Source organism: Pimephales promelas, chromosome 21 (assembly GCF_988280905.1).
Source record: "Pimephales promelas chromosome 21, fPimPro1.hap1.1, whole genome shotgun sequence".
Lineage (NCBI taxonomy): Eukaryota > Metazoa > Chordata > Actinopteri > Cypriniformes > Leuciscidae > Pimephales > Pimephales promelas.
Genome location: NC_142789.1, coordinates 10,462,393 through 10,474,408, shown reverse-complemented (window position 1 = coordinate 10,474,408; position 12,016 = coordinate 10,462,393). Strand labels below are relative to the sequence as shown.

Genomic DNA, 12,016 nt, shown 5'->3' with positions numbered 1-12,016 from the left:
GGTAATTCGTAAGAATTCTTACGACCTCACTCGTACGAATTAGTACGATTTTGCTAAATCGTACATATTTTACGAATTGGCCAATTCGTATAAATTCGTACGAATGACCTGACCCTTACCCCGCCCCTAAACCTAACCATCACGTGGGTTTAGACAAATCGTACGAATTCGTATGAGTGAGGTTGTACGAATTAGTACGAATTAGCCACTTTTTAATCATTCGTCGAATTCATACGAATTGGTCGTGAGATAGCGTAGGACAGCTATAATTTAAATGCGTTGTGCAAAAATAATTTAGCAATTAAAAAATGCATAAATAAGACAATGTACTACTTATCTTTAACAATATAGCTACAAAAGAGATTGTAAAATGCTTTAGTTCATCGGATCCTGCCTAATCATTCCCTGGTATTTTGTTTTCATACACTAGAGGGCGCTGTGAGCCACTGGATTCAGGAGCAGCGCTGATTCTCACAGCTCTTGCCGGGTGCAGTGGCGCGTGCCTGTAGTCCAAGCTACTGGGAGGCTGAGGCTGGTGGATCTCTTGAGCTCGGGGGTTCTGGACTGCAGTGGACTATGTCGATTGGGTGTCCGCGCTAAGTTCGGTATCGATATGGTGTTCCTGGGGGAGCCCGGGACCACCAGGTCGCCTAAGGAGGGGTGAACCGGCCCAGGTCGGAGACGAAGCAGGTCAAAGTCCCCGTGTCGATCAGTAGTGGGATCGTGCCTGGGAATAGACACTGCAGTGCTGCCTGAGCGATACAGTGAGACCCATTCTTTTGTGTGAACAGTTATTCTGTGAAATCTAATAAATAACAGCAACAACAAATTAACATAAAATAAAGCCCTTAATGGCCAAATAAAACTGTCCAATCCAGTCTTCATTTATTATAATAAAGTACATTTTTTCTATATGGCTTCCCTGTTAGATACATTTACACCAATGCCTTATATTTTTTAATGTATCACAAATGTAGTTTAGATGTCCGTATTTTACTAATAGCCTATTAAAGATATTTAATGATCAAACTGCTGAAAATCTATATATAAAGCAAACGATTGATTTGTTAAACTAAGATCACTTTATTTAATTTTTAAAGTTACCAATTAGAATAGATTAAGATAAATATGCTAGTGGATAAAAAAAAAAAAAACTCAGGCTAGGGCCTACATGTGGTTAGATAGCTATAATTTAAATGTATTGTGCAAAAATAATTTAGCAATTAAAAAATGCATAAATAAGACAATGTACTACTTACCTTTAACAATATAGCTACCAAAGAGATTGTAAAATGCTTTAGTTCATCGGATCCTGCCTAATCATTCCCTGGTATTTTGTTTTCATACACTAGAGGGCGCTGTGAGCCACTGGATTCAGTAGCAGCGCTGATTCTCACAGCTCTCGCCGGGTGCAGTGGCGCGCGCCTGTAGTCCAAGCTACTGGGAGGCTGAGGCTGGTGGATTGCTTGAGCTCAGGGGTTCTGGACTGCAGTGGACTATGTCGATCGGGTGTCCGTGCTAAGTTCGGTATCGATATGGTGCTTCTGGGGGAGCCCGGGACCACCAGGTCGCCTAAGGAGGGGTGAACCGGCCCAGGTCGGAGACGAAGCAGGTCAAAGTCCCCGTGTCGATCAGTAGTGGGATCGCGCCTGTGAATAGACTCTGCAGTGCAGCCTGAGCGATACAGCGAGACTCGGTCTTTTGTGTGAACAGTTATTCTGTGGAATCTAATAAACAGCAGCAACAACAAATGAACACAAAATAAAGCCACTAATGGCCAAATAAAACTTTCCAATCCAGTCTTCATTTATCATAATAAAGTAAATTTTTTCTATATGGCTTCCCTGTTAGATACATTTACACCAATGCCTTATATTTTTGTAATGTCTCACAAATGTAATTTAGTTGTCCGTATTTTAAAAATAGCCTATAATACATATTTAATGATCAAATAGCTGAAAATCTATAGATAAAGCAAATGATTGATTTGTTAAGGTAAGATCACTTCATTTTATTTTTAAAGTTACCAATTAGAATAGATTAAGAGAAATAGGCTAGTTGCTAAAAAAAAATACAAAAAAATAAAAACTCAGGCTAGGGCCTATATGTGGTTAGACAGCTCAAGCCGATCTCACGACCAATCGTACGAATTCGAGGAATGATTAAAAAGTGGGTAATTCGTAAGAATTCTTACGACCTCACTCGTACGAATTAGTACGATTTTGCTAAATCGTACATATTTTACGAATTGGCCAATTCGTATGAATTCGTACTAATGACCTGACCCTTACCCCGCCCCTAAACCTAACCATCACGTGGGTTTAGACAAATCGTACAAATTCGTATGAGTGAGGTTGTACGAATTAGTACGAATTAGCCACTTTTTAATCATTCGTCGAATTCGTACGAATTGGTCGTGAGATAGCGTAGGACAGCTATAATTTAAATGCGTTGTGCAAAAATAATTTAGCAATTAAAAAATGCATAAATAAGACAATGTACTACTTATCTTTAACAATATAGCTACCAAAGAGATTGTAAAATGCTTTAGTTCATCGGATCCTGCCTAATCATTCCCTGGTATTTTGTTTTCATACACTAGAGGGCGCTGTGAGCCACTGGATTCAGGAGCAGCGCTGATTCTCACAGCTCTCGCCAGGTGCAGTGGCGCGTGCCTGTAGTCCAAGCTACTGGGAGGCTGAGGCTGGTGGATCTCTTGAGCTCAGGGGTTCTGGACTGCAGTGGACTATGTCGATTGGGTGTCCGCGCTAAGTTCGGTATCGATATGGTGTTCCTGGGGGAGCCCGGGACCACCAGGTCGCCTAAGGAGGGGTGAACCGGCCCAGGTCGGAGATGAAGCAGGTCAAAATCCCCGTGGCGATCAGTAGTGGGATCGTGCCTGTGAATAGACACTGCAGTGCTGCCTGAGCGATACAGTGAGACCCATTCTTTTGTGTGAACAGTTATTCTGTGAAATCTAATAAATAACAGCAACAAATGAACATAAAATAAAGCCCTTAATGGCCAAATAAAACTGTCCAATCCAGTCTTCATTTATTATAATAAAGTACATTTTTTCTATATGGCTTCCCTGTTAGATACATTTACACCAATGCCTTATATTTTTTAATGTATCACAAATGTAGTTTAGATGTCCGTATTTTACAAATAGCCTATTAAAGAAATTTAATGATCAAACTGCTGAAAATCTATATATAAAGCAAACGATTGATTTGTTAAACTAAGATCACTTTATTTAATTTTTAAAGTTACCAATTAGAATAGATTAAGATAAATATGCTAGTGGATAAAAAAAAAAAAAACTCAGGCTAGGGCCTACATGTGGTTAGATAGCTATAATTTAAATGTATTGTGCAAAAATAATTTAGCAATTAAAAAATGCATAAATAAGACAATGTACTACTTACCTTTAACAATATAGCTACCAAAGAGATTGTAAAATGCTTTAGTTCATCGGATCCTGCCTAATCATTCCCTGGTATTTTGTTTTCATACACTAGAGGGCGCTGTGAGCCACTGGATTCAGTAGCAGCACTGATTCTCACAGCTCTCGCCGGGTGCAGTGGCGCGCGCCTGTAGTCCAAGCTACTGGGAGGCTGAGGCTGGTGGATTGCTTGAGCTCAGGGGTTCTGGACTGCAGTGGACTATGTCGATCGGGTGTCCGTGCTAAGTTCGGTATCGATATAGTGCTTCTGGGGGAGCCCGGGACCACCAGGTCGCCTAAGGAGGGGTGAACCGGCCCAGGTCGGAGACGAAGCAGGTCAAAGTCCCCGTGTCGATCAGTAGTGGGATCGCGCCTGTGAATAGACTCTGCAGTGCAGCCTGAGCGATACAGCGAGACTCGGTCTTTTGTGTGAACAGTTATTCCGTGGAATCTAATAAACAGCAGCAACAACAAATGAACACAAAATAAAGCCACTAATGGCCAAATAAAACTTTCCAATCCAGTCTTCATTTATCATAATAAAGTAATTTTTTTCTATATGGCTTCCCTGTTAGATACATTTACACCAATGCCTTATATTTTTGTAATGTCTCACAATTTAGTTGTCCGTATTTTAAAAATAGCCTATAATACATATTTAATGATCAAACAGCTGAAAATCTATAGATAAAGCAAATGATTGATTTGTTAAGGTAAGATCACTTCATTTTATTTTTAAAGTTACCAATTAGAATAGATTAAGAGAAATAGGCTAGTTGCTAAAAAAAAATACAAAAAAATAAAACTCAGGCTAGGGCCTATATGTGGTTAGACAGCTCAAGCCGATCTCACGACCAATCGTACGAATTCGAGGAATGATTAAAAAGTGGGTAATTCGTAAGAATTCTTACGACCTCACTCGTACGAATTAGTACGATTTTGCTAAATCGTACATATTTTACGAATTGGCCAATTCGTATGAATTCGTACGAATGACCTGACCCTTACCCCGCCCCTAAACCTAACCATCACGTGGGTTTAGACAAATCGTACGAATTCGTATGAGTGAGGTTGTACGAATTAGTACGAATTAGCCACTTTTTAATCATTCGTCGAATTCGTACGAATTGGCCGTGAGATAGCGTAGGACAGCTATAATTTAAATACGTTGTGCAAAAATAATTTAGCAATTAAAAAATGCATAAATAAGACAATGTACTACTTATCTTTAACAATATAGCTACCAAAGAGATTGTAAAATGCTTTAGTTCATCGGATCCTGCCTAATCATTCCCTGGTATTTTGTTTTCATACACTAGAGGGCGCTGTGAGCCACTGGATTCAGGAGCAGCGCTGATTCTCACAGCTCTCGCCAGGTGCAGTGGCGCGTGCCTGTAGTCCAAGCTACTGGGAGGCTGAGGCTGGTGGATCTCTTGAGCTCAGGGGTTCTGTACTGCAGTGGACTATGTCGATTGGGTGTCCGCGCTAAGTTCGGTATCGATATGGTGTTCCTGGGGGAGCCCGGGACCACCAGGTCGCCTAAGGAGGGGTGAACCGGCCCAGGTCGGAGACGAAGCAGGTCAAAATCCCCGTGGCGATCAGTAGTGGGATCGTGCCTGTGAATAGACACTGCAGTGCTGCCTGAGCGATACAGTGAGACCCATTCTTTTGTGTGAACAGTTATTCTGTGAAATCTAATAAATAACAGCAACAACAAATTAACATAAAATAAAGCCCTTAATGGCCAAATAAAACTGTCCAATCCAGTCTTCATTTATTATAATAAAGTACATTTTTTCTATATGGCTTCCCTGTTAGATACATTTACACCAATGCCTTATATTTTTTAATGTATCACAAATGTAGTTTAGATGTCCGTATTTTACAAATAGCCTATTAAAGATATTTAATGATCAAACTGCTGAAAATCTATATATAAAGCAAACAATTGATTTGTTAAACTAAGATCACTTTATTTAATTTTTAAAGTTACCAATTAGAATAGATTAAGATAAATATGCTAGTGGATAAAAAAAAAAAAACTCAGGCTAGGGCCTACATGTGGTTAGATAGCTATAATTTAAATGTATTGTGCAAAAATAATTTAGCAATTAAAAAATGCATAAATAAGACAATGTACTACTTACCTTTAACAATATAGCTACCAAAGAGATTGTAAAATGCTTTAGTTCATCGGATCCTGCCTAATCATTCCCTGGTATTTTGTTTTCATACACTAGAGGGCGCTGTGAGCCACTGGATTCAGTAGCAGCGCTGATTCTCACAGCTCTCGCCGGGTGCAGTGGCGCGCGCCTGTAGTCCAAGCTACTGGGAGGCTGAGGCTGGTGGATTGCTTGAGCTCAGGGGTTCTGGACTGCAGTGGACTATGTCGATCGGGTGTCCGTGCTAAGTTCGGTATCGATATGGTGCTTCTGGGGGAGCCCGGGACCACCAGGTCGCCTAAGGAGGGGTGAACCGGCCCAGGTCGGAGACGAAGCAGGTCAAAGTCCCCGTGTCGATCAGTAGTGGGATCGCGCCTGTGAATAGACTCTGCAGTGCAGCCTGAGCGATACAGCGAGACTCGGTCTTTTGTGTGAACAGTTATTCTGTGGAATCTAATAAACAGCAGCAACAACAAATGAACACAAAATAAAGCCACTAATGGCCAAATAAAACTTTCCAATCCAGTCTTCATTTATCATAATAAAGTAAATTTTTTCTATATGGCTTCCCTGTTAGATACATTTACACCAATGCCTTATATTTTTGTAATGTCTCACAAATGTAATTTAGTTGTCCGTATTTTAAAAATAGCCTATAATACATATTTAATGATCAAATAGCTGAAAATCTATAGATAAAGCAAATGATTGATTTGTTAAGCTAAGATCACTTCTTTTTATTTTTAAAGTTACCAATTAGAATAGATTAAGAGAAATAGGCTAGTTGCTAAAAAAAAATACAAAAAAATAAAAACTCAGGCTAGGGCCTATATGTGGTTACACAGCTCAAGCCGATCTCACGACCAATCGTACGAATTCGAGGAATGATTAAAAAGTGGGTAATTCGTAAGAATTCTTACGACCTCACTCGTACGAATTAGTACGATTTTGCTAAATCGTACATATTTTACGAATTGGCCAATTCGTATAAATTCGTACGAATGACCTGACCCTTACCCCGCCCCTAAACCTAACCATCACGTGGGTTTAGACAAATCGTACGAATTCGTATGAGTGAGGTTGTACGAATTAGTACGAATTAGCCACTTTTTAATCATTCGTCGAATTCATACGAATTGGTCGTGAGATAGCGTAGGACAGCTATAATTTAAATGCGTTGTGCAAAAATAATTTAGCAATTAAAAAATGCATAAATAAGACAATGTACTACTTATCTTTAACAATATAGCTACAAAAGAGATTGTAAAATGCTTTAGTTCATCGGATCCTGCCTAATCATTCCCTGGTATTTTGTTTTCATACACTAGAGGGCGCTGTGAGCCACTGGATTCAGGAGCAGCGCTGATTCTCACAGCTCTTGCCGGGTGCAGTGGCGTGTGCCTGTAGTCCAAGCTACTGGGAGGCTGAGGCTGGTGGATCTCTTGAGCTCGGGGGTTCTGGACTGCAGTGGACTATGTCGATTGGGTGTCCGCGCTAAGTTCGGTATCGATATGGTGTTCCTGGGGGAGCCCGGGACCACCAGGTCGCCTAAGGAGGGGTGAACCGGCCCAGGTCGGAGACGAAGCAGGTCAAAGTCCCCGTGTCGATCAGTAGTGGGATCGTGCCTGGGAATAGACACTGCAGTGCTGCCTGAGCGATACAGTGAGACCCATTCTTTTGTGTGAACAGTTATTCTGTGAAATCTAATAAATAACAGCAACAACAAATGAACATAAAATAAAGCCCTTAATGGCCAAATAAAACTGTCCAATCCAGTCTTCATTTATTATAATAAAGTACATTTTTTCTATATGGCTTCCCTGTTAGATACATTTACACCAATGCCTTATATTTTTTAATGTATCACAAATGTAGTTTAGATGTCCGTATTTTACAAATAGCCTATTAAAGATATTTAATGATCAAACTGCTGAAAATCTATATATAAAGCAAACGATTGATTTGTTAAACTAAGATCACTTTATTTAATTTTTAAAGTTACCAATTAGAATAGATTAAGATAAATATGCTAGTGGATAAAAAAAAAAAAAACTCAGACTAGGGCCTACATGTGGTTAGATAGCTATAATCTAAATGTATTGTGCAAAAATAATTTAGCAATTAAAAATGCATAAATAAGACAATGTACTACTTATCTTTAACAATATAGCTACCAAAGAGATTGTAAAATGCTTTAGTTCATCGGATCCTGCCTAATCATTCCCTGGTATTTTGTTTTCATACACTAGAGGGCGCTGTGAGCCACTGGATTCAGTAGCAGCGCTGATTCTCACAGCTCTCGCCGGGTGCAGTGGCGCGCGCCTGTAGTCCAAGCTACTGGGAGGTTGAGGCTGTTGGATTGCTTGAGCTCAGGGGTTCTGGACTGCAGTGGACTATGTCGATCGGGTGTCCGTGCTAAGTTCGGTATCGATATGGTGCTTCTGGGGGAGCCCGGGACCACCAGGTCGCCTAAGGAGGGGTGAACCGGCCCAGGTCGGAGACGAAGCAGGTCAAAGTCCCCGTGTCGATCAGTAGTGGGATCGCGCCTGTGAATAGACTCTGCAGTGCAGCCTGAGCGATACAGCGAGACTCGGTCTTTTGTGTGAACAGTTATTCTGTGGAATCTAATAAACAGCAGCAACAACAAATGAACACAAAATAAAGCCACTAATGGCCAAATAAAACTTTCCAATCCAGTCTTCATTTATCATAATAAAGTAAATTTTTTCTATATGGCTTCCCTGTTAGATACATTTACACCAATGCCTTATATTTTTGTAATGTCTCACAAATGTAATTTAGTTGTCCGTATTTTAAAAATAGCCTATAATACATATTTAATGATCAAATAGCTGAAAATCTATAGATAAAGCAAATGATTGATTTGTTAAGCTAAGATCACTTCTTTTTATTTTTAAAGTTACCAATTAGAATAGATTAAGAGAAATAGGCTAGTTGCTAAAAAAAAATACAAAAAAATAAAAACTCAGGCTAGGGCCTATATGTGGTTACACAGCTCAAGCCGATCTCACGACCAATCGTACGAATTCGAGGAATGATTAAAAAGTGGGTAATTCGTAAGAATTCTTACGACCTCACTCGTACGAATTAGTACGATTTTGCTAAATCGTACATATTTTACGAATTGGCCAATTCGTATAAATTCGTACGAATGACCTGACCCTTACCCCGCCCCTAAACCTAACCATCACGTGGGTTTAGACAAATCGTACGAATTCGTATGAGTGAGGTTGTACGAATTAGTACGAATTAGCCACTTTTTAATCATTCGTCGAATTCATACGAATTGGTCGTGAGATAGCGTAGGACAGCTATAATTTAAATGCGTTGTGCAAAAATAATTTAGCAATTAAAAAATGCATAAATAAGACAATGTACTACTTATCTTTAACAATATAGCTACAAAAGAGATTGTAAAATGCTTTAGTTCATCGGATCCTGCCTAATCATTCCCTGGTATTTTGTTTTCATACACTAGAGGGCGCTGTGAGCCACTGGATTCAGGAGCAGCGCTGATTCTCACAGCTCTTGCCGGGTGCAGTGGCGCGTGCCTGTAGTCCAAGCTACTGGGAGGCTGAGGCTGGTGGATCTCTTGAGCTCGGGGGTTCTGGACTGCAGTGGACTATGTCGATTGGGTGTCCGCGCTAAGTTCGGTATCGATATGGTGTTCCTGGGGAACCCGGGACCACCAGGTCGCCTAAGGAGGGGTGAACCGGCCCAGGTCGGAGACGAAGCAGGTCAAAGTCCCCATGTCGATCAGTAGTGGGATCGTGCCTGGGAATAGACACTGCAGTGCTGCCTGAGCGATACAGTGAGACCCATTCTTTTGTGTGAACAGTTATTCTGTGAAATCTAATAAATAACAGCAACAACAAATGAACATAAAATAAAGCCCTTAATGGCCAAATAAAACTGTCCAATCCAGTCTTCATTTATTATAATAAAGTACATTTTTTCTATATGGCTTCCCTGTTAGATACATTTACACCAATGCCTTATATTTTTTAATGTATCACAAATGTAGTTTAGATGTCCGTATTTTACAAATAGCCTATTAAAGATATTTAATGATCAAACTGCTGAAAATCTATATATAAAGCAAACGATTGATTTGTTAAACTAAGATCACTTTATTTAATTTTTAAAGTTACCAATTAGAATAGATTAAGATAAATATGCTAGTGGATAAAAAAAAAAAAACTCAGGCTAGGGCCTACATGTGGTTAGATAGCTATAATTTAAATGTATTGTGCAAAAATAATTTAGCAATTAAAAAATGCATAAATAAGACAATGTACTACTTACCTTTAACAATATAGCTACCAAAGAGATTGTAAAATGCTTTAGTTCATCGGATCCTGCCTAATCATTCCCTGGTATTTTGTTTTCATACACTAGAGGGCGCTGTGAGCCACTGGATTCAGTAGCAGCGCTGATTCTCACAGCTCTCGCCGGGTGCAGTGGCGTGCGCCTGTAGTCCAAGCTACTGGGAGGCTGAGGCTGGTGGATTGCTTGAGCTCAGGGGTTCTGGACTGCAGTGGACTATGTCGATCGGGTGTCCGTGCTAAGTTCGGTATCGATATGGTGCTTCTGGGGGAGCCCGGGACCACCAGGTCGCCTAAGGAGGGGTGAACCGGCCCAGGTCGGAGACGAAGCAGGTCAAAGTCCCCGTGTTGATCAGTAGTGGGATCGCGCCTGTGAATAGACTCTGCAGTGCAGCCTGAGCGATACAGCGAGACTCGGTCTTTTGTGTGAACAGTTATTCTGTGGAATCTAATAAACAGCAGCAACAACAAATGAACACAAAATAAAGCCACTAATGGCCAAATAAAACTTTCCAATCCAGTCTTCATTTATCATAATAAAGTAAATTTTTTCTATATGGCTTCCCTGTTAGATACATTTACACCAATGCCTTATATTTTTGTAATGTCTCACAAATGTAATTTAGTTGTCCGTATTTTTAAAAATAGCCTATAATACATATTTAATGATCAAATAGCTGAAAATCTATAGATAAAGCAAATGATTGATTTGTTAAGCTAAGATCACTTCTTTTTATTTTTAAAGTTACCAATTAGAATAGATTAAGAGAAATAGGCTAGTTGCTAAAAAAAAATCCAAAAAAATAAAAACTCAGGCTAGGGCCTATATGTGGTTAGACAGCTCAAGCCGATCTCACGACCAATCGTACGAATTCGAGGAATGATTAAAAAGTGGGTAATTCGCAAGAATTCTTACGACCTCACTCGTACGAATTAGTACGATTTTGCTAAATCGTACATATTTTACGAATTGGTCAATTCGTATGAATTCGTACGAATGACCTGACCCTTACCCCGCCCCTAAACCTAACCATCACGTGGGTTTAGACAAATCGTACGAATTCGTTTGAGTGAGGTCGTACGAATTAGTACGAATTAGCCACTTTTTAATCATTCGTCGAATTCGTACGAATTAGTCGTGAGATAGCGTAGGACAGCTATAATTTAAATGCATTGTGCAAAAATAATTTAGCAATTAAAAAATGCATAAGACGATGTACTACTTACCTTTAACAATATAGCTACCAAAGAGATTGTAAAATGCTTTAGTTCATCGGATCCTGCCTAATCATTCCCTGGTATTTTGTTTTCATACTCTAGAGGGCGCTGTGAGCCACTGGATTCAGTAGCAGCACTGATTCTCACAGCTCTCGCCGGGTGCAGTGGCGCGTGCCTGTAGTCCAAGCTACTGGGAGGCTGAGGCTGGTGGATCGCTTGAGCTCAGGGGTTCTGGACTGCAGTGGACTATGTCGATCGGGTGTCCGTGCTAAGTTCGGTATCGATATGGTGCTTCTGGGGGAGCCCGGGACCACCAGGTCGCCTAAGGAGGGGTGAACCGGCCCAGGTCGGAGACGAAGCAGGTCAAAGTCCCCGTGTCGATCAGTAGTGGGATCGCGCCTGTGAATAGACACTGCAGTGCAGCCTGAGCGATACAGCGAGACTCAGTCTTTTGTGTGAACAGTTATTCTGTGGAATCCAATAAATAACAGCAACAACAAATAAACATAAAATAAAGCCCTTAATGGCCAAATAAAACTGTCCAATCCAGTCTTCATTTATCATAATAAAGTACATTTTTTCTATATGGCTTCCCTGTTAGATACATTTACACCAATGCCTTATTTTTTTGTAATGTCTCACAAATGTAATTTAGTTGTCCGTATTTTACAAATAGCCTATAATACATATTTAATGATCAAACAGCTGAAAATCTATAGATAAAGCAAATGATTGATTTGTTAAGGTAAGATCACTTCATTTTATTTTTAAAGTTACCAATTAGAATAGATTAAGAGAAACAGGCTAGTTGCTAAAAAAATTAAAAAATAAATAAAAACTCAGGC

The 12,016-nt window shown here is 40.0% G+C and overlaps 11 non-coding genes across 11 annotated transcripts; all 11 read left to right on the top strand.

The window, feature by feature from the left end:
• The first annotated feature begins 482 nt into the window (after positions 1-482).
• Positions 483-781, top strand: LOC148970150 (signal recognition particle RNA). The gene has a single exon (XR_016148901.1).
• A 623-nt stretch (positions 782-1,404) lies between these two features.
• On the top strand, positions 1,405-1,703 carry LOC148970149 (signal recognition particle RNA). The gene has a single exon (XR_016149028.1).
• A 951-nt stretch (positions 1,704-2,654) lies between these two features.
• On the top strand, positions 2,655-2,953 carry LOC148970148 (signal recognition particle RNA). The gene has a single exon (XR_016148994.1).
• A 620-nt stretch (positions 2,954-3,573) lies between these two features.
• Positions 3,574-3,872, top strand: LOC148970147 (signal recognition particle RNA). Its single transcript, XR_016148798.1, has one exon.
• Positions 3,873-4,816: 944 nt separating this feature from the next.
• On the top strand, positions 4,817-5,115 carry LOC148970146 (signal recognition particle RNA). Its single transcript, XR_016148923.1, has one exon.
• Positions 5,116-5,737: 622 nt separating this feature from the next.
• Positions 5,738-6,036, top strand: LOC148970145 (signal recognition particle RNA). The gene has a single exon (XR_016149027.1).
• A 951-nt stretch (positions 6,037-6,987) lies between these two features.
• LOC148970144 (signal recognition particle RNA) lies at positions 6,988-7,286 on the top strand. The gene has a single exon (XR_016148846.1).
• A 622-nt stretch (positions 7,287-7,908) lies between these two features.
• On the top strand, positions 7,909-8,207 carry LOC148970143 (signal recognition particle RNA). Its single transcript, XR_016148788.1, has one exon.
• Positions 8,208-9,158: 951 nt separating this feature from the next.
• LOC148970142 (signal recognition particle RNA) lies at positions 9,159-9,456 on the top strand. The gene has a single exon (XR_016149016.1).
• A 622-nt stretch (positions 9,457-10,078) lies between these two features.
• On the top strand, positions 10,079-10,377 carry LOC148970141 (signal recognition particle RNA). The gene has a single exon (XR_016148933.1).
• Positions 10,378-11,325: 948 nt separating this feature from the next.
• On the top strand, positions 11,326-11,624 carry LOC148970140 (signal recognition particle RNA). Its single transcript, XR_016148836.1, has one exon.
• The last annotated feature ends 392 nt before the right edge of the window (positions 11,625-12,016 follow it).